Genomic DNA, 24106 nt, shown 5'->3' with positions numbered 1-24106 from the left:
TGAAGCTGGAAACCATCATTCTGAGCAAACTATCCCAAGGACAGAAAACCAAACACTGCATGTTCTCACTCATAGGTGGGAACTGAACAATGAGAACACTTGGACACAGGGCAGGGATCATCACCCACTGGGTCTGTCATACGGTTTGGGGAGGGGGAGGAAGGAAGGGGGATGGATAGCATTAAGAGAAATACCTAATGTAAATGATGAGTTAATAGATGCACACACTAACATGGCACATGTATGCATATGTAACAAACCTGCACGTTGTGCACATGTACCCTGGAACTTAAAGCATAATAAAAATAAATAAAATAAAATAAAATAAAATAAAATAAAATAGTACTTGATGGAAGGTGAAGTGTTACTTTTGGGGAGAAGCAGCTGATAATGGGTATAAGAGCACAGGTAGAGATGCTATCTCTCACAAAGACTGACACTTCTTCTGCTAAGCTATAGAAAGAGAAACATCAGTACACAAGTTGGATGCCAGATCATCTACTAAGATAATTTAATGAAGATAAGTGAGCATATCAAATCGAGCCTTCATAACCAAAGTTGCTAGGCATTAGCGACCCAAACGGAGATGTTGCAAAGAATCATTATGCCCTTTTTCTTTTCTAGGTAAAGCAACCTCAAAAACTTCAGATTTATTTACCACTCAACTCCCTTCCTCAGGTTTGTTTGTTTGTTTTTAGCCGTTATGTGTTAGAATTTGTGCCTCTAACTGATTCCCACCAACATAAACTCTTTGGAAATGCACTCAAGATTCTCTACATTGTTTTAAAAGAGAAGTGTCACATACTACATACAAGAACTAGAATTCCAAAATCAGGGAAATTGGAGAGGCAGTCTGGGTGAGCCACACACTGTAATCACACTGGAGTAAGGTAAGCATAAAAAATAGAAAATACATGAAATGTATTGTAATGCTAGAATATATGTTTCCAGAGTGGCAGATAAAAGTGTTTAGTGCTCATGCAAATTAGGTGACCTGACAATAAAAAATTAATTAAATTATAAGAGAAAAGAGGTGTCGTTATTGATTAGTCCATAGTATTTGAATCAAATTATTTATTTTGAAAGATTTACCAGTTGAAGCTTTTTTCAGGTACATATGAGTCCAGAAAGAATAACTCAATCTATATTTATATCACAGCATTTTATCCATAAAGAAGATAAATAGATCTATTAGTTCCAAGAATTTCACTAAAAGTCACTTGGAAGTCAATTAAATTGAGGTAATATATGTTGAACAGTGAGTAACTTTAGACTTCCAGTAAATGTTCCATTTTAACTTTAATATGTCATTGTTTTTGCTTTTGCTTCTCTTACTCTTAAAGTTTTTCATCATTTTTCTTTATCAGTTAATTTACTCCACTTTTTGGCAAGGTCAGGCAAGGATTATTTTCAACCTCAAGGGTTTATTTTGGAAATTAAATCATGGTGTCTGTTGTCCATTTCTTGGTGTCTGTTGTCCATTTCTTCGAATATTAACCTCAAAACTCTTTATACAACATTATATGCATGCATGTGTTCATACACAGACACACACACACACACACACACACAAAACATTTTCTGCCTCCAAGTTAAAATTTTAATTTTCCTTCACTAGACTTAAGAGAACAGCTTTAGAATTAAGACAGATAATTGTCTCCCTTAAAAAGGAAAGAAGCCATTAAATTCCTTTAGATGGGATTTAATTGCATTTCAGCCCCAGAAGCTCCCTATACTCCATTTAAGTCAATATTTTATTAAAGAAAGAATAAATCACTTCCAAAGACAGATTTTCAAAAGTAAATAAGAAATTAAAAAAACATTGTTTGATGTAAATGAAAAAAATTGTTGAAGTGATACTGAATGTTAGAAAGACTGTATCTATTCAAAATACAAGTGAACAAAAGAATTTGAATCAGTATGTAATTTGAGAAGAATGTATGCTTCTAAACTGCTAACATAACAAATAAACAATTGATTGATGAACAATTACTTGGCCAATTGTAACTACTGCCATCTTCAAAACATAAACCAGTATTTAATCAAAACAGCCTTACTTTTATTGTTGTTGCTGTGCTTTCTTTTTGCTTTGCTTTTTTCTTAATCTGAGGAATCCTATTCCCTCATTTCTAGATCTAGAGATTTAGGCAAGTGAATTATCCATTTAAATTATTTGAATATATATTATTTTACTTCCATTAACATAATAATTTCATAAAAATAGGAAATATGGAAGAATTGCTTGCAAATTAAATAGAACTTATTAAAAATGATATCTTGTTATTAATAAACATTTCATAGTAGCTTCAAGGTGGGATAGGATTTGCAAAATCTATGAAATCTTGGGTTTGAAACTCATTATTGCCATTAACTAGTTATTTATATTGGACAGACCTGGCCAAATACAACAGATGTGATCATTGTTTCTCCATCTAATGATTATATAATACAGTTATCTCTTGTTATAGTCATGTGATTGGTTCCACGACTACCGCATATACCAAAATCTGCACATACTCAAATCCTGCAATTGACCCTACAGAACCCTTGTATATGAAAAATCAACACTCAGTATAAACGAGTTTTGAACCCCACAAATACTGTAATTACTATCTGCATTTAGTTTAAATAAAGTCCAGGCATAAGTGGACCTATGTCATTCAAACCCCTGTTAAGGGTCAACTGCATGTTTTTTGATACATCAGAAGTGATATATCTTCCACTTCTGATAATGGCATTTAAAATTTTCTTTTAGAAATTTAATCCATGGCATTCTAGTGGACTTGTCGAGGGCACACTTGAATGGCGGCACGTTACTCGGACAGCCAGGTTATTCCACATATATGTATACAGCTACTGTCCAGGAGTAAATGCTAACCCACAGCAGGGCAGTCTGTGTACTTTTCCAATACTGTTTGCTGTGAGGGAGAAATAAACCTAGAATTGTCAGAAGTATTCTGACATACATGGAAGAAGCCTGCCTAAGAATTAAGTCAAAACAAAGTAAAATGGAGTCAAGTCATGAGAAGAGCAACATAGATTTGTAGTTATTTTGTTGAAGCATTTGGATCTAACCAGTTCAAGGCCAGCATCAAGGCCTCACATACTCTCTTTCGTGAGTTACATGGCCTAATGTTGTTACAGGATCCTTGGGGTGTCAGTTTTCTGGTCAGAAACCCCTGTAGCTGGTGGCCCTCTTTGCCCAAGTTTTGCTCAGACCTGCTGGGCTCATTTCGCCCACTCAGCCTGGCAGGCTATGCTCAGCTTATGCTACCAGCCTGGATCCCACACTCACCAAGGATGAGTCAGGCGTGGAGCTGTGAGGATGTGTGAGTAAGCATGGGGTCCAGCCACTGACACAGTCAGACAGGCTGGCTGCTGCAGCAGGGTAGGCAGTTCCAGGTGCCAGCATGGGCAGCCACTCTTTGGGAGGCTGTGGCTGGCCCAGGAGCACAGCAAGCAACTTCCATGGCTGGCGCTGAGGACCGTGGTGGTTCCCTGAAGCTTGGAGATGCTGAGAACCATAGGGCCCTAAAGAAGGAGTCACAGCCCTGGCTCCAGGAGCTCCAAGGTCTGGGTTCCCCAAAGGGACACAGCTCTTCTCTCCTTCTCTTCACCCACAATATGGTGAGCAAAGGGCATGTTTCAGCCCTGATGGTGTTATAGCTCTTTTACCTCCCATTCAGCAGATCCCTAGTTATTATCCTATAACCAGGAAGATTGAGGTAGGCAGACAAGCAAAAGGGGAGCAACATGAAGAGGAGCTTTATCGTGTGACAGAACAGCTCAGAGAGACCCACAGGGGTAGCTCCTTTCTGCAGCCAGGGTGTCCCATCAAGTGTTTGGCTCCCAGCAAAGAGAGAGGGTAGTGCCTCTCTGTAGCTGGTTGTACTGTCATCTGCTCAGTTCTGGCTGAGCCCAGAGCTTTTGGGAGGTGAAGCCAGCTGGGCTTCCTGGTTGGGTGGGGACTTGGAGAACATCTGTGTCTAGCTAAAGGATTGTAAATGCACCAATCAGATCTCTGTGTCTAACTAAAGGATTGTAAACCCACCAATTAGCACTCTGTAAAAACACACCAATCAGCACTCTGTAAAATGGACCAGTCAGCACTCTGTAAAATGGACCAATCAGTGCTCTGTAAAATGGATCAATCAGCAGAACATGGGCAGAGCCAAATAAGGGAATAAAAGCTGGCCACTCCCAGCCAGTAGTAGCAACCTGCTCGGGTCCCCTTCCATGCTGTGGAAGCCTTGTTCTTTTGCTCTTCACAATAAATATTGCTGCTGCTCACTCTTTGGGTCTGCACTACCTTTATGAGCTGTAACACTCACCACAAGGGTCTGCAGCTTCATTCCTGAAGTCAGTGAGACCATGAACCCACCAGGAGGAATAAACAACTCCAGAGGCGCCACCTTTAAGAGATGTAACACTCACTGCAAAGGTCTGCGGCTTTACTCCTGAAGTCAGTGAGACCACGAACTCACCAGAAGGAAGAAACTCTGGACACATCTGAACATCCAAAGGAACAAAATCCGGGCACATCATCTTTAAGAGTTGTAATACTCACCGTGAGGGTCCATGGCTTCATTCTTTAAGTCAGCCACACCAAGAATCCACTGGAAGGAATAAATTGAGGATACATTTTGGCGCCCAACGTGGGGCACACTTTTATGGGACTCAGAGGAGAGGAAGTGTGCAACTGACTGGTCCATGAACAGCCATGGGCGGGCCAGAAAAGGCACTACAAGTTCACACTTTCGTCTATAGACTGGAAACCTAGCTGGCAGCCTTCAGACCCTGCCTGGTCTGAAGATGCTGCCTCACCGGGGACCCACCCCTTTCCCTTCTGCCCAGGAGCCTGTCTGCCTACTGTCCCCTGTGGCTGCTGGCACCAAAGGACACCTGAAGGCCAATGCGGCGCAGCCCTCAGACTCCACTTGGCTTCCCCTCATGCTCATTGGCATCCAAAGTCAGGAAGAGGTCAAAGCAGCAGGGGGCTGCTGCATCAATACTGCCTCAAGCATGAGCACACCCACTGGGGCTGTGACAGTACCTGGGCTTGGTGCCAACCCCACTCTGAGATTGGAGAGAGCACCACCGGTAGTGGGGAAAGGCAAGGTAGTGGGAGTAGACACCCCTAAACCTGCAGGGGAAAGAAAGGCCTTCCTGGCCCCCAAGGATACAGACTGCAGAGATGCTCATGTCCTTACAGCCTGGGGTAGGCATTCCAGGTCCTTGTTGGGCCCCTTTCTGCCTGCCCTTCTGTGCCTGACCACATTGCTCCCCTGCCTGCTGGTGGCTTGGCCTGCCCCATCGCAGCAGTCCCCAGGGCAGTGGGCTTCACAGGGGACCCCACTTGTCCCTGGATCCTTCTGGGTCCGTGAATCATGGGAGCACTCTGGGCCCAACTCTGCCTCCTCTCTGCACCCTTCTTCTGCAGTGGAGGGCAAGAGCGGTGAGGCAGGGCCAGGCTCCAGAGCAGTGGAAGTTCCAGGCCTGGGAACAGGTCCTACCCAGCCATTCAAGGGTGACAACAGCACAGTCAGCTGCTTCAGTGACGCAGGGCACAGGGGACCCACTGCTGCCATTGCTGATCCAGCAGCTGCTCCTGTCACCATGCCCGTGCCTCCCTATGCACCCTGCATGATGGCAGCAGCTCTTCTGAATGGCCTTCTGCTGCCATCAGTATTTTAAACACGATTGAATTATATTTCATTATCTGAGTAGGAGAGTCCTGACTAATACCACATTGAGTTTTCTTTTTTCTTTTCTTTTCTTTTCTTTTTTCTTTTCCTTTCTTTTTTTTCCATTCCTTTCTTTTCTTTTCCTTTCTTTCTTTTCTTTTCTTCCTCTTTCCTCTTTTTTCCTTTCCTTTGCTTTCCTTTCCTTTCTTTTCTTCTTTCTTTTTTTGAGACAAGGTCTATCTGTGTGGTCCAGAGTGGAGTGTAGTGGCGCGATCTCATGCTCACTGCAATCTCCGTCTCATGCCCTGAAGCCATCCTCCCACCTCAGCCTCTCAAGTCGCCGAGGCAGGTGTGCACCACCACACCTGGCTAATTTTTGTATTTTTTTTTGTAGAGATGGAGTTTCACCATGTTGCCAGGCTGGTGTCTACCTCCTGAGCTCAAGTGATCTGCCCGCCTCTGCCCCCCAAAGTGCTGGCATTACAGGCACACCCAGCCTATACCACGTAGAATTCTTATAAAAAGAACACATGAAAAGTGTTTACCAGAGACATGGGTATAGTGAGCCTTCAATAAAGAGTGTCAAATTATAAATGTATATCCTACTATTTCAATCATATTAATGAAGATAGACATGATCAACAGCATGGTTATGCAAACCAGAATGCCAGGATGTGAGTACAACTATTGCTACAAAATTATAATGACTTTAAGAAAGTCAGTTAAGCACATTAAACTTCAGTTTCTTCATTAAGAAAGTAGGAGAGGAGTAGAAAATTATACTATCACAAATTTGGGGGAAAAATAATTAAATGTTAAAATACAAAGGAAAATTACCTAATAGCACTCAAGAACTATTGTTTGTATTGTTTTCTTGTATATGTTATTTACAAATTATAATATTGAAAGAAAACTTAACTATCCTTTAATTCAATCATTCATCTGATTCTTAAATTCCCTTGCCAAAATCTGACAGGTTGTCTTTCATCCATAGTTAAATACCTCCAATGACAGTAGTGTCACCTCCTTTGAAGACAGGTTATCTCCCAATTTAAACTGTTCTTTCTATACTGATCTAAAAAGGTGTGTTCTTAAAAGCTTCTACTCATTGAGCTATTTCTATCCTTATCTCATACAAATTTATATTTATGCCTCCTCCATATGACAATCTTTCAAGTGACTAAAGGCATGTATCATGTGCCTCATAAGTAAGGTTGCCATATAATTTGCTGTTAAAATTGAAATACTTTTGTGAGTAAAAAGATTAGCATTAGAAATTAGCCAGGATACTAGGTATAAACCTGGACTATACCATGAAAACTGGGTAAACAGTGTTTTCAACTATTTTCATGATACAAGACAGGTTTTACTTTAATGTTGCTATTTTGATATGTTTGAATCTTCATTTTAGTTTACAATTCCCTATAGCCAAATACAGCACTCCAATAGAAAATATGTGTTCATATTTATCAAAGAGTTTATCAAAGCAACTCTGTAGGCAGAACAAATACTCAGATAATCACAGCATTTTGCAACAAATGGCTACTTCTTTTCTGTTTCAGTATATTCTGATCACTCAGTTGTGAGCTATGTGAATGTGATTAAGACCTTAGAAAGAATATAAGATTTGATTTTATCTCTACACAAAGGGAAAGACTATGTGTTTAAATAACTTGCCAGTGAAAGAAAAACATTTATATGCATATGTTCATTTGTGTGTGTGAGTGTGTGTGTGTGTGTGTGTGTGTGTGTGTGTGTATTTTACTGTATATTCTTACCAGTAGTTCACAATTATAGGGTAGTTGTATTAGTGCTGTATATTATTGATAAATTCAGTTTATAAATTTTTTCATAAGATTACCTTTGAAGGTCTTTACACAATAGCATTCAGCAGTTATTAGTTGTAAGCGGTACTTCAAATATTTAAATAAAAAATTGCAAAAAAATTGCTAATTATATAAAAAGGCTAGGATTTCCCGAATCCCATTTTGTGGGAGGTAAAATTAGGGTAAATCAAGTTGGATTTTCTCCAATATGATTTCTCTCTCTCTCTTTCATTCTCATTTGTATGTATGAAAGGTCAATTGACTTCACATATTTCCATTGATAATTACATTTAGCACTAATTTGTAAACATTCTGTGTTCCTTCTTGAAATAAGTAAAGTAAAATATCATAACAAATATGGATTAATTCATATCAGAGAACTCACAGAATGCAGAAAAACATTAATAATTATAATCTATAGTTTACTATAAGAATTACCCTTAAGATAAATTTTTAAGTATTTCTTACATTTATGTTATGTAAATCATAGTAAAATACAATATACTGCCATATTCTGGAGATAATCTTGATAGGAAAAGGTTAAGAATGAATATTTGAGTTCAAAAACACTTTAAAATGCAGACTTTTGAGTCATTAACTTGCTTTAAATTTTTTAATTGAATTTTTTATTGAGATTATTATAATTTCACATGCAGTTGTTAAAAGCAGTGCAGAGAGATTCTATGTTTCATCCAATGGTAAAATTTTGCAAAGTTATAATGTTATGTAACCAGCATAAAATTAACATTGATACAATCCATCAGTTCACTCAGATTTCTCATTTTACTGGTTCTTGCGTGTGTGTGTGTGCATGTGTTTAGTTTGATACAATTTTTTTATATGTGTAAGTTCATGTGTACATGACCACAGTCAATATACTGAACAGTTCCCTTACCACAAGGATCTCTCATGTTGCACCAATCTTTCTTCCTTCTCCACCCACCTCCTACCTAATCCTTGGAAACTAACACTCTTCTATTTATAAAATTGTGTCATTTAAAAAAAAGTTATATAAATGGAGTCATATGGCATGTACGTGTTAGGCATCGGCTATATTCGTTCAGAATAATTTAATATTCATTCAAGTTGTTGCATGTATCAATAGGCCAATTTTTATTGCTATGTAGCATTCTGCGGTATGCAGGTACCACAGTTATGTTTTGACATCAACTGTGGACACTGAAGGACATCTGGGTTGATTCTCATTTTTGGCTATTACAAATAAAACAAATATTATAAATAATACTGTTAACATTTATGTGCAGGTTTTTGAGCGAACATAAGTTTTCATTTTTCTGGGATAAATGACCAAGAATGCAATTCTTATGCCATATGGTCACTGCATGTTCAGTTTTACACAAAAACATCAAATTTTTCCAGAGTGGCTGTCTCATTTTTCATTCTACCAGCAATGCGTAAGTGATTCAGTTTCTCCAAATCCTTTCCAGGATTTGATGCTGTCACTCTTTATTATTTAAGCTGTTCAACTAGGTCTATAGCTATATTTTATTGTGGTCTTCATTTGCGCTTCCCTGATGGTTATTGATGTTGAACTTTTCTTTATGTGCTTATTGTCTATATGTAGATCCTCTTCTGTGAAATGTTTCTATTTTATTTGCCCATTTTCTATAGATTTTTTTGGTTGAATCTTGACAGTTCTTATATATACTAGATACCAGTCTTTTGTCCAATAGCAGCTTTGCAAATAATCTGTAGCTTGACTATTTATTATTTTTTCATGCACTTTTACAGAGCATAAGATTATGTCTTTTTTTCTTTTTTGAGACAGACTTTTGCTCTTGTTGCCCAGGATGGAGTGCAATGGCACAATCTCCACTCACTACAACTCTGCCTCCTGGGTTCACGTGATTCTCCTGCCTCAGCCTCCTGAGTAGCTGGGATTACAAGCATGTGCCACCACACCCAGCTAATTTTGTATTTTTAGCAGAGACACGGCTTCTCCGTGTCAGTCAGGCTGGTCTCAAACTCCTGACCTCGGGTGTACTGCCCGTCTTGGCCTCCCAAAGTGCTGGGATTACAGGCTTGAGCCACTGCGCCCGGTCTTATACATATATTCTTGAAATCATATATATTTCAAAAATGTCATATTTCAAGAATATGTGTTATATATATTCTTGAAACATATATATAAATTTTTCTATTTATCAAAAATATGTATTTATATGGAGCTATCCAATTATGTAATAGCTAAGTATTACAAACTAAATATATAGAAAGTCCAAACACTAGGATATTACAGAGTACCTTATTTCCTTTATAAATCTCTTTCACAATGTTAACGATTAAAAATTACTCTTTTATTTTAATCTCACCTGGTGCCTGTAGTATCAATTATCATTCTCTCCCATAAAGAAAGGGAAATTAATAAGCAGTCATCTGATAAAAACAACTCTTATGTTTGTTTTCATTTTTGTATTGTCATAAAAATTTAGGAGGGGGTTAACAAAATAAACATGTTTTTATCCATGAGTTTTGATGTGTGTTTGTGTGTGTGTGTGTGTGTATGTGTATATGTGTGTCTAAGACACATAAAGACATGCTCTCCTTCATCTGACTTGAATTTGCATGAATTATTGCAGTCTGATATAGCATATGTCAGCCTATTATTGTAACCAGGTGAATGCTTTTTACAGTAAACCTGGCCACCTTCATTTACACTTTGCTATGAGATCCTGCCAAAGAGTATAAGAGCCACCTTGGCAGATAATAAAAGCAGCACTAGTGAGTGTGAATGGATCTGGAGAGTTCATTTAATAACATCTTGGAGAAAATTATAGGGAGGGACTAGAGAGAATAAGAGGCTCTTAATAAATATTATTAAATACATGAAGGAGTTTGAAAAAGGCACTAGTTATGAAGCTAAATCTTGTTCAATTTTATTTTTTTCTACCCTTCAACCCAAAATTATGAAGTTCTTTTATAATGTTTGATCGATTAAGAAACTATTATTTGAAAAGAAAATAAGATCTCAATATTACATAGCTATCTTGGGGAAGAAACAAGAATTAACTCAAAACTTGAACTCTCAGACTTATAAACTCTTTATTCCACAATAGTGTAACAATTTTCAATAAAAAGAAATTTTGAAAATTTTAAAAGCCAATAATAATCTAAAAATTTGTTCACATATGCTCTTGGTTTGTGATGATATCACATATTTTATAACTGTATAGTCTTATAAAATATAAAATTGTGGCCTGCCACAATGGCTGATGCCTGTTATCCCAGGATTTTGGAAGGCTGAGACAGGCAGATTACTTGAACTGAGCCCAGGAGTTCAAGACCAGCCTGGCAACATGGCGAAACCTCATCTCCACAAAATTACATAAAATAGCCAGGCATGGTAGAGACACCTGTAGTCCCAGCTACTCAGGAGTCTGAGGTGAGAGAATTACTTGACCCCAGGAGGTCGAGGCTACAGAGAGCTGTGATTGTGCCACTGCATTCCAGCCTGGGCAACAGAGTGAGACCATCTAAAGAAAGAAAAATGAAAAAAAATTGCCCATATTTTTAAATTATACATCTCATTGTTGCAAAGTAATGTTTATATTCCATCTGTGTTCTAGGTTTCAAGTTCTTCATCCTTGAAAAAAATTTGTTCCAAGTTATGCTGACTAATGATTTTCAGTAGAGACTTTGAACAACTCCTATCTCTAGGTAGGCATGCCAGGGCATCCCCTGCCTTTCTCTTCAAGCTGTTCTCCTAATTTCAGGAGAACAGTTACCATCCAATTCAAATAGTAAGTATTCAAATAGTAAATGTTCAATACTATAGCAATATCTGTTTATATCATTATCTGTTTCACAGAATTTGGGAAAAACTTAAACAAGTTAATGTCTGTCTTACAGCAAGTACTCTAAAGCACATGCTAAAAGTAGTTGCTGTTGATGGTGGTGGTGTCAAAAACAGTAAGAGGGGTTGATATGGTTTGGCTCTGTGTCCCCACCCAAATCTCACCTTGAATTGTAATTTCCCATAATCTGCTTGTGTCAAAAGTGGAACCAGGTGGAGGTAATTGAATCTGAGGGCAGTTTCCCCCATGCTGTTCTCATGATAATGAGTGAGTCTCATGAGAGCTGATAGTTTTATAAGTGTCTGACATTTTCCCTGCTTGCACTCATTCTCTCTCCTGCAGCTCTGTGAAGAGGTGACTTCCCCAGTGATTGTAAGTTTCCTGAGGACTCCCCAGCCATGTTGAACTGTGAGTTAATTCAACCTCTTTTCTTTATAAATTACCCAATATCAGGTATTTCTTTGTAGCAATGAGAGAGCAGTCTAATGCATTAAATTGGTATTGGGGGAGTGGGGCATTGCTATAAGGACACCCAAATATGTGGAAGCACTTTTGGAACTGAGTAAAGGCAGGGGCTGGAACAGTTTGGAGGGCTCAAAAGAAGATAGGAAATTTTGGGAAAGTGTAAACTTCCTAAGGACTTAGAGGGCCCAGAAGACAGGAAGATTTGGGAAAGTTTGGAACTTCCTAGAGACTTCTTGAATGACTTTGACCAAAATGCTGATAGTGATATAAACAATGAAATCCAGGCTGAGGTGGTCTCATATGGAGAAGAGTAACTTGTTGGGAACTGGAATAAAGGTGATTCTTGCTATGCTTTAGCAAAAAGACTGGTGACATTTTGTCCCTGCCCTAGAGATCTGCAGAACTTTGAATTTAAGAGGGATAATTTAGGGTCTTAGAGGAAATTTAAGCATTCAAAAAGAAGCAGAGCATAAAAGTTCAAAAAATTTGCAGCCTGGTGATGCAATAGAAAAGAAAAAAACTGTTTTCTGGGGCGAAATTCAAACCAGCTGCAGAAATTTGCATAATTAATGAGGAGCCAAATGTTAATCACCAAGACAGGGCACGTCAGATACCTTCAAGGCAGCCCCTTCCATCAGAAGCTAAGAGGTCTAGGAAAGAAAAATGGTTTCGTGAGGGAACCCAGGTTCCCCTACACACACTCTGTGCAGCCTTGGAACTTGGTGCCCTGTGTCCCAGCAATTTCAGCTCCTGTCATGGCTAAAAGGGGTCAAGGAACAGTTCAGACCATTGCTTCGAAGGGTGCAAGCCCCAAGCCTTGGCAGCTTACATGTAGTGTTGAGCCTGTGGGTGCTCAGAAGTCAAGAATTGAGGTTTGGGAATCTCTGTCTAGATTTCAGAGGATGTATGGACATGTCTAGATGTCCAGGCAGAAGTTTGCTGCAGGAGCAGAGCCCCATGGAGAAACTCTACTAGGACAATGCAAAAGGGAAATGTGGGATTGAAGCCCCCACACAGAGCTCCCACTAGCGCACTACTTACTGGAGTGGTGAGAAGAGGGCCACCATGCTCCAGACCCCAGAATGGTAGATACACTGACAGCTTGCACTGTGTTCCTGGAAAAGCTTCAGTCACTGAATGCCAGCCCATGAAAATAGCCAAGAGTGGGGCTGTACCCTGCAAAGCCACAGGGGCAGAGCTGCCCACGGCCATTTGGGAGCCCACCTCTTGCATCAGCATGACCTAGATGTGAGTTATGGAGTCAAAGGAGATGATTTTGGGCCTTTCAGTTTTGACTTCCCTGCTGTATTTTGTACTGGCATGGGGCCTGTAGCCCCTTTGTCTTGTCAAATTTCTCCCATTTGGAATGAACATATTTAGCCAATGTCTGTATCCCCACTATATCTAGAAAGTAATTAACTTGCTTTTGATTTTACAAGCTCAGAGATGGAAGGGACATGGCTTGTCTCTGATAAGACTTTGCACTTGGACTTTTGGGTTAATGCTGGAATGAATTAAGACTTTGGAGAACTATTGGCAGGTTATGATTGTATTTTGAAATGTGAGGACATGAAATGTGGGAGGAGCCTGGGGCAGAATGATATGGTTTGGCTGTGTCCCCATCCAAATCTCACCTTGAATTGTAATCCCCATAATTCCCATATGTAAAGGGAGAAATCAGGTGAAGGTCATTGAACCAAAGGGTTGGTTTCCCCCATGCTATTCTCATTATAATGAGTGGGTCTCATAAGATATATTAGATTTTACGTGTCTGGCATTTCCCCTACTTGCACTCATTTCTCTCTCCTGCCACGCTGTGAAGAGGTGCTACATAGTCCATTTCATACTGCTATAAAAAAATACCAGAGCCTGGGTAATTTATTTAAAAAGGAGATTTAATGGAATTATAGTTCCAAATGACTGGGGAGGCCTTACAATCATAGTGGAAGGTGAAGGAGGAACAAAGTTGTGTCTTACCTGGTGGCAGGCAAGAGAGCATGTGCAGGGGAGTTGCCCTTTATAAAGCCATCAGATTTCATGAGACTTATTCACTGTTACATGAATAGCATGGGAAAAGCCTGCATTCATGATTCAAGTACTTCCCACCAGGTCCATCTGACAACACATGGGATTACAAGAACTATAATTCAAAGTGAGATTTGGGTGGGTACACAGAGGCCCAGAAATCTAGGAGGGAAAAATGTTTTCGTGGGCAGACCCCATGAAACCAAACACTATCAGGTGCCTTCTGTCATGAGTGTAAGTTTCCTGAGGTCTCTCAAGTCATACGGAACTTTGAGTCTTTTTTTTTTTTTTTTTTTTTAAATAAATTACTCAGTCTCAGGTATTTCTTTATAGCATCATGAGAATAGATTAATACAGTGATATTACCGGGGCAGTATCATTCCCTCCTGCCCCAAGTACCTAAAATCTGAGGAAAGTTAATGTTTAATCAGGATTTTAGGTTATGCTGTAGAAAAAAATTAATGGCTTAATCAAAAAAAGATGCATTCTTCTCTCACATAGTATTTTAATAGGTGCATGAGGGCAGGGGTAGGAATTTTGATCCTAGCAATCAGTTAAGGACTCAGACTCACAAAGACTTTCTCTCAGGTTAATGGCAGCAGCTGGTGTAAGGTACATGTCAGCCCCTAAGACCTTCATCAGGACATAAGACCTGCCACATGATTAATATTTCATTGACCACAATAGGTCACCTGGAAATGCTTGCCTTCAGAATGGGTGAGATGTGAAATCTTGCCCTGTGCTCAGAAGGAGGAGAACTAGTTTATGTGTAAATAGCCCCAACCATGGGATAACTATCTATATCTGTCACATTGACCCCGTATTAAAATGATTTATTTCTTTCACTTGCAGAACTATCATTAGTTTGTAACCTTGATATCTTGCATGAATTTGTTACAATATCTGAAACAATTAACAAGGAACTTGTCCCCTCTGCCATATGGCCAAAGAAAGAATAATTACATATGTGCACCAGAGCAAATAATAGCAGGTTATATGCCATTGTAAGTTTCAGTGACAAATACATCATTGCAAATTTTGGATCTTAAATTTTTCATTTTACCAAATATTTATCATGCAAATACACCTTCAAATTTTATAAAGAAAGAAAACACAAGCTCTATCCTAAAAAAGTTAAAATCTATTAAGGAGCAAATACTAACATAGAGATAATCATAACACAAAGATGAATATCGAAATCACAGAAGAACTAAAGGTGAATAAAATATCAGAGCATGGGAATAACTATCAGGTTTATGGTGTTAAAAGCAGTGTTTGTGAGTTTGTAGGAGGCCAAATATGCCACTCTAAATTGTGCCTCTTTGGCACAAGAACTGTTGATCTGAAGGCAATTAAGAAGAAATGGATGAAAGAAACTATTCTGTTTTATATTCGTTTATCTAAAAGCAGGACATAAATTTACAATGACAAAAGGTATACCACCCCCAACTTCTTACCATGGAGAATAAAGGTTAAACACTTAAGACAACGTTAAATGTTTATGGGCCTGGAGGTGGCACCGGGGTCTGGAGACGGCACTGGCATGTCGACATTAACAAGTTTTGGGAACTAGCCTTTATCTGCCAGTGATTTGCCTTCCCCACAAGGTACCACCCTTAGAGATTCAAAGTCCTTTTCCATTGTCTTGTCACTCTAAACGTTGACTATTCCTTGTTGAAGATGTTGTCTGAGCTAGAATTGGAAACTACCTCATTGAGAACTACACATTCCCTAGGTGTCTCCCATGTATGTTTTAAATATATATGTTAATAAACTTCTGTTTGGTTTTCTCTTTTTAGTCTGTCTTTTGTTACAGGGGTCCATTACAACTAATGACTTATGAGGGCTGTGGGAAATAAAAATACAATTTATGTCTCTACAAATGCCAGCAGATAAAGGGTAGTTATTAAAGCTTGTTAGAGTAGATTCTTCTGTTGCCATGTCCAGGCCCCTAAGGGTCTGAAGTTGTGTTAAGTAGTTAATTTCTGTTCTCCATGGTAGAAAAGGGGTGGGGGGGTATATATTTTGTTTATGTGGATTTATGTACCACTTTTAGGAAAATAAAAGGAAGGCAGAGAGCTTTCTTTCATCTGTTTCTTTTTAATTGCCTTCAGCTCTAAAGTCCTGGTGTCAGAGACATATTTTGGGACGGTGTATTCTGGTATCCCATAGGGGCTTGAGGATAAATAGGATTTTGATAGGCAATAATAATTGCTAAACTTTCTGCATGTTTACTATGTGTTAGGCATTGCTTTGCAAGATGTTTTTGTATTATCTCAGATATTCCTCACTGTAGCTTTCATACCATAATTTATAGACAAAGATACTGAGGCTTTGACAGATGTTGGCATACTACCCATTTGGTAAGTAATAGGATCAGGATTCAAATTCAAGAAGTCTCAATCCAGCCACTATATTCCATCGCCTTCAGCCCTGTTGAAATTAGGGTTGAAAGGATGAAGCACCAACGAGAAAAGTGTTGCTATGTTCTGGGAGCGACACTGAGGCCAGTTTGCTATTGGCTAAGGTGTTTTGCAAGGAGAAATAGCAAAAATGGGTTTAGAAAGAAAAGTTTGAGACATTCTGGTATAATAACATATCTGATCAAAGTCATTGGAAGTAAGAGAAAAGCCCAGAAAGATAATATTAGAGGAATTTGAGAATTAAAAACTAATGGTATGAGAAATTCTATCACATGACTTGCTTACTAAATTTATATTTATAATGACCAGGTTCTGGAGTGAGGTCCCTTGTCACTCTTTATCCTGCTCACTCTAAACCTGCCAGAAAAATGTGCTTAAAATTACAGAAATATAACAATATAGCATATCTGGCTGGGAAAATAGGTTTTAAGTGATTGCTTAAATTTGTAAAACAGTATATGAAGCAGGCATCATGGTAAACTCCCACTGTGATATATACATTAACGTGTTACTTGAAATAGAATATTTTGTACTTTTGCATAAATCATTCTAATTATGTTGTTTCACGAGATAATTAGACCTTTTGTTTGGCTTAATCTTCTTTTAATTTGAGAGAAAACATTTAACCTTGCTCCATTTTCCATCTGAGTAATATCTGACAGACGGTGTAGAGATCATGAATGTGGCACTTTTCATGTGCATGAAAAGGTCTTGGCTTTATCCTATATCTTTTTGTGCCAACCAAACACGCCAGTATTGAAATTCCAAAGTAGGCCATCAGGGCCATATGCCTAATTAAATACGACTGGTCTTCTAGTAGCCTAATTATAATTGTTTTAAGAGAATGTTGGCGTGAGTGTATGTATCTGTAAAACTGACTTAAGCTATGAGAGACTGAACGTGAATTTGAGTTAGTGCTCCAAAATTACTTCTCCTTAACTTTATGTCTATGGCCATGATCACATAAAACTTACCTGTAAAACAGTGGCTAATTATTCCATTTACAAACTCATTTTAACCTACAAAACTATTTCATTCTTATGAGGTAACTATTTTCCTGCCTATTTGCTTTGAATTGAAAGAAAAATTGTTTTTAAATGGAGTAGTCATGTGTATAATTTATATATATATGCAAATCTACCATCTAGAGCACTGTCATTTCTTGAAAGGAAATACATTTTAATAACAAAATGTAAAATAACCACAGTCACGCATTTGGGAATAAAAACTTTAAATTGAAAGAGTTAAGCATTGCAGTGTTCCTTTTTCTTTTCTTTTTTTTTCCCTCTCTCTCTCTTTTCTCTCTTTTTTAGTACCAAATTCTAAAACAAAGAGTTACACCACCAGGCTTGGGTATAAAAATTTTACCCTAATATATTTTATGCTTGAAATAAATTTTCAAAAAATATTTATGCATGCATGTTCCGGGGACATATATGTTAATGATAATGTTAAATGAGATACTTTATAATGCATTAATTCAAATAACCTAAGGATGATTATGAAATGAGCAAATAAGTCAATTCTAAAGAAGCACTACAAAGAAAGAAACATTTCCGACTTGTTGACCACTAAATACCTATATTCTACATCATTTATACATAGATTATCTATAAATGGACTTGAATAAGTAATTGAAGTAACTTCTAAAAGACTTGAATACTGCAATTTTATTAAAATGTTCTGAAGGCTCTCATGGCCTAATAAAACACTTAAGTCCTCTAAACTTTCTAACTTCTTGAGAAGAAAAAAAAAGAGAGAACAACATTCCATATGTCTATAAATTTAAAAATTATTTGTTAAACTATTAACTACTAAAAATGTTTATTAATTGCTTTATTGAATTTGTACGTATTTGGAGATATTAATGTAATCATATAAGACTGTCATATTTAGGAAGAAAAGAGTTCTAAATAAGCCATGAACAATATAAAATAAAAAATAAAATGATTTTAAAGTATTGTGTTATTCTGTATTAGCTGAGATAGTTTATTAAATGCTAAGGCAAAGGACCTTAAAAAAATTAAAATATTTACCATAGGCTAAGTGCAATTGTCACAAGTTCTCAATTAACTGCTATATAAAGCTGTACATTAGCATTTCAAACTGAGAACATTACTTGATTGAGTGAAAGGTTGAAAGAAATTAGATCAAATGGAAGATCCCTGAATAGAATACCAAAATGCAGATCCAGCTTTGAAGTAAGGAAACATGTCACTGGTGAATTAAAAGAAAATAAGAACACAGCGTCGTACATAAAAATCTAAGAATTTTAAGATTAAATAAAGAAACAAAATCATTTGAACAATTTAGTGTTACTTTCTCTCTCTTTTGGAGGAATAGTTAAAATATTGTCAATAACTTTAGATTAGATGATATGTATTCCAAAAGAGATATCGAAAATCAAAGTTTTCATGTTTTATTGTTTATGCCTTTTCCTAGAACTTGATATAATCTCTGATGCATGAATTCCTTTTTTCTTTTATCACTTCATTTGTGAATTATTTAAAGCAGGATAAACTTTTGCATTACAATGACACTGAATTGGCTGCACTGCAGGGATTAAACCACCACAGTGTGGGCACATGGAGCCCTGTTCAGAAAGAGAATGTACTAGGCTTAGAATTTTGAAAACAATATAGGTTGCATTTATTGCTTAACTCTGTATAGCTAGTGAATTTTTTCAACAACCAGAGATTAATTTAGACATTTGTATCCTTGTATTTTTTTAAATTAACTTTTATTTACTCTCCTCCTTCCTAACGTTTTTTAAAACATGCTAATTACATTGTTATCAGGCTTTAAATAATAATGATAACCATAACAATATTAAGAGTAATTGAATAAACGGTTAACATGAATTTCCTGAATTAATTCTCAAAACAGGCCGGGCGCGGTGGCTCAATCCTGTAATCTCAGCACTTTGGGAGGCCAAGACGGGCGGATCACGAGGTCAGGAGATCGAGACCATCCTGGCTAACATGATTAAACCCCGTCTCTACTAAAAAATACAAAAAATTAGCCGGGCGAGGTGGCAGGCACCTGTAGTCCCAGCTACTCAGGAGGCTGAGGCAGGAGAATGGCATGAATCTGGGAGGCGGAGCTTGCAGTGAGCTGAGATCCGGCCACTGCACTCCAGCCCGGGCGACAGAGCGAGACTGCGTCTCAAAAGAATAAATAAATAAAATAAACAAATAAATAAATAAATGAAAACAGCGTAGTACAGAGGAAATAACAGAATTCAAAATCACAATATGTGAGGGTGCATCATTACCTCTCCACTTAGTTTCTGAGACAGTCCCTTAAAGTAATTCTGATGAAAAGTTTCACACACACACACAAAGGATTATTAATATCTATCTCATAGGTTTGTTGAGATGTACAAATAAATAATTTATATAAAATTAATTTAAAAGCAGAGAAGCACTATGCAGATATTTCTTACAAGTGTTGAGGCTACTTTGAATATTTGCATGCAGTCAACGTGCATGTAAATAAAATGAATCTTTTAGGAAATAATTAACGATTGGGTGCTATTGCCAGAAGAAAACAAACAAACAAACAAAGAACAACTGAGGGATTTTTAAAAACCTAAGTACAATGAGAAGAAAAATCACATGGAATGTCCACATAATTCAGTTTGGAAAATTAATATATATGTATCATTTACAAGAATAATCCAGGTAAAAATTTACTCTTTCTTTCAGCACTCTTATACTATCTGAAATAAGGATTCTGATAGAAGCATAACTTTAGCTTATAACTAAATAGATAAATCAAAATGTCTCTCTATAAATAATCATTCTTCAATGAAGTCAATTCTTAATCAGGTCTTATATGTTAACTTATATTTAAATGTAGTGTTCTGTATCTCAAAATGCCTATATTTCCACATTTGTATGGTATTGAAGTGGGTATCATTAGAGCAAGTTTACTCATCACCTATTCAGTACATGACACAACTCAAGAGTTTTCCTTATTTAAAAAAGTTTAAATTTAGGTTTCTCACCTAAAGTTCTAAAGTTATGTTTGAACTAATAATCAATTCAAAAAATATCAAACATTTCAAAAAAGACTTAAATTTTAAATGTTTAAAATGGAGGGCAAATAAATTTTATATACTAAAGTCAGTTAAGTTCTCCACTTAAATCTGTCCTATTTGTAAGATAAAAATTAAAATATGAGATCTCAATTTATATTTGTGCAAATAGCTTTGAGAATGTTTGGTAAAAATTGCCTGAAAGACTCTCTTGGGAAACATTTTCTTTTCTCCTTTTTAGAGAAAACATCAATCACACGTTCTAACTCTCAGAGCAAAGAATGTTAGTATTTTTCCATTGACAAGAGGAGAAAGACAAAGTTTCGCCTTTTTTTCTCCTTTTTTGAGACGAATTCTGTCACCCAAACTGGAGTGCAGTGCCATCACACCTGGCCAAGTTTTGTACTTTTTGTGGAGATGGGGTTTCACCATGTTGGTCAGGCTGATCTCGAACTCCTGGACTCAAGTGTTCCACCAGTTTCAGCCTCCCAAAGTGCTGGGATTACAGGCGTGAGCCACCGTGCCCAGCCCTGTTCAGCTCTTCTTGATTCCAGGGGTAAAAACAGACACTCTTACTGATAAACTCCTGCAAACTTGACTTTTGTTTTTATTCTGAGGGATTCTATTTCCTTTAATGAAAGGGAATATTTAATAACTTAAAAAATGACTTTGAGTTTCACCTCTCAGTGTTTTACAAAGATCAAAATTGTGTATGCCCAAAATTCAGTCAGGATAATTTGCAATTTCTGAAGTAAAATCCATAAAGTTAAATGATACCTATTTTATGCTATTTAAAAAATGTATCCCTTGAGTTAAAATTAATTTTGTGCTTCCCTTTCCAATTTTAAATATGCCTAAATCTTCTTTTTATCATGTCCTTATTTACTATTTTTATTTTTTGCTCTCTCTGATTATTTTCTCTAAATATGGGTTTAGGTACTGCTTATACATTTCTGTTAATTAAATCAGATATTTTATAATGTTATTCTTCACATATTCTCTGTGCCAAGCACTTTCACTTATTTACAACATACTATTTTCACAGTGCACACATTTATTAAGAGATAGACCCGCCAGGCTCAAGTGTATATGTCCTTTCAAGACAAACATTTTATTCCTACTGTTGGAATGTCTATATGTCTTTATTTCTACCCCAATCTTAATTGCCTCTTTCACTCACTTTTTGCACATGTGTTTGTTGTCCTTCGTTTTTTCCTTTTTACTTTCTCAAATTTATTTTTCTGTCACCTCTTTTTCTTGTAGGATCACTATCTGAGCTAGTTCTATAACAGATCTGGTAGGGTTTTTTAAAATTATCGAACTAAGTTTTATGCATAGTGTCATCATCTTTAACATATGTAAATAGCCTTTGTCCCCTGCTTTTGTTTCCACCATAAAAAAAGAATGAGGTGTGTTTAACTTGCAAGACTCCATGATATTCTTCGCTCCTACCTTTTCTTTCTTCTTATCTCTAACTTTTCACCTCTTTTCCTTAAAAACTTCATTAAGATCTGATTTTTATATCTTCTCTGCATTTAAATATAACAATAAAGAATCCACATCTAGATCAGTATACTTATAGACAAAAATGAAAGGAGAGAGTATAATAATTCCTATCACAGCAAACAACGTAAACATAATCAATACATTCACTTTCAAACTTCTACTCTTGCAACTGGTTTTTACTCAGACTTCTAAGTCTAAATATTTAAAAAGCTTATATTTTTAAAGTCCCTTCTTCTAAAAATAAATGGTGATTTAAAAAATAAAAAAAGGAACAGCATGATGTAGCATCATTTATTCCTCATCATTTTTTCTCCCACCTCACTATTTTATTTTATTGTCATAGCATTTTTGTGTTTACTTATAAATAAAAAAATACTGATCACAAAAGAAAATGACAAAAGTCCGTTCATTTTGCAAAGAATAGAATAATTACTCAATTAAGTTATAACTGCAGGAAAGTAGAAAAAGTCATGAAATATGCATGTGAAATGCACTCACATATTTTTGAAGCTTCTGCTTTCTTTCCATTTGCATCTCTATATGAAAGATACTGTGTTGCAGAAACAAATAGTCACATTAGACATGCCTGCACAGCTGCTGGGCAAGTTAAGTTTATTAAAACCTTACGGTAGATACTTGAAATACATGCTCAACTTTTTTAATGTCATGGGAACCAATGAAGTGAAGTATATATTTCCATTATATCTATTCTAATTCACACCTTACACAAATGTATATATTTTCATCCCTAGCTGTAAATATAGAATTCTACAGTTGCCAAATGCAGTGTTAATATATCTGTATGTGCATAATATATGTGACAATGAATATTGCAAGTGAAATGTGGACAAAAGTGAAGCATAAAGATTGTTACACCAAAAGCCTCTCTACATTTCTGGCATTCTCTAAAGATACTTTAGGTGGGGGTGGGGGATACAAACTCACGAATTATAAAAACAGACCTAAGCAAAAAAATAAAAGGTTGCAAATGTTTTAAGTGGTCATACTAAAACGTTTCACCTAGTTTTGGGCAATTTCTGAAATTTGGTGACCTAAAGGAAATACATTTGTCTGTTCTGTAAGTAATGGGCTGTAATTCAGAATACAGCCCTGGAATCTGAGCTAGGGGCCTAAAACCTGTCACAGGAGACGAAACATGTAAAGAACTTATTAATTACGACTACGTTTATTTTACTGTTGTTATTATCATATTATTGTTAGAGGACATCATATATGGTGCTTTGGGAAAATATGTATAAGATTCATAATTACACGGATATTCACCAAAAAAACAGGCACACTGTGCTTCCCATAGATTGGTCTGTGTGTATCTATCATTTGTTGGATTTTTATATTTTGCTTATCCCCTTTGGTTACATGATAAAATCTGGAACCAGACTGTCTAAGTTGAAATCTCAGCCATGCAACTTAACAGTTGTATGATCTAGGGCAAGTCATTTACTCTTTCCCTCTCACTTAGATTTCATTTGTAAAGTGGAGATAAAGGAGTACCTTTTTCATAAGATGTTTATGAGGATTCAATGAATCAATATACATAACAATGTTAGTGCAGTACTTTGCACACAGCACAAAATAACTATTAGCTACATTCTGTGTGCCTCTTTTTTTCTTGAATTTATTTTATAAAGAAAGATGATAAATGTGATGTGATATGTATAAAATGAAAAAATACATGTATAGTACCTTAGAGTGGTCTGAGTCTGCCATGCATTGCTTACCTAGTAACTATGAGTAAACAAGCATCATACATTGAATTATGTTGATGTATGTGTGTGACATTTTTAAGTGTCTTTATTGCACAGAAATACGTAAGTGAATTAATAGAGGAAAAATAATTATTTTATGCACAAAGTCACTGTGGAAAATATTTTTAGTTCTTTGAAGTGTTTTTCCTTCTCTCAACTAATTATCAAGTAGCTGCCTGATTGCTGATGATTGATGACTGATGGAGAGGAGGCTCAGCAGGTGCTAATAGTTTGGTTAGCATAAGTGATTCTGAGGAAGAACCAGCACATCTTTGAGGCAGCCAGAGCTACAGAAGATTCTCTCAAGGGTGGTGATTTGGAAGATGTGTGTAGGATTTGTGTTACAAATGGGAAAGAGGGGGATCTGAAGATCGTCTTAAATATAATTGCTAATGATAATAATGGTTCTCCTTCTGAAAATGATGCATAAAAAGGGTTTTTTTTTTGTATTTAAAACTGTGAATAGACAATTGAAAATCAAGAAAAACTTCATTAGAGACAAACCTAACTTATCTAATCAGATTTAAAGAAACATTTAGCTTCCTTTAAAAAAACTG

Source organism: Colobus angolensis, unplaced genomic scaffold (assembly GCF_000951035.1).
Source record: "Colobus angolensis palliatus isolate OR3802 unplaced genomic scaffold, Cang.pa_1.0 Scaffold145, whole genome shotgun sequence".
Classification (NCBI taxonomy): domain Eukaryota; kingdom Metazoa; phylum Chordata; class Mammalia; order Primates; family Cercopithecidae; genus Colobus; species Colobus angolensis.
This window is presented reverse-complemented; position numbering follows the sequence as displayed.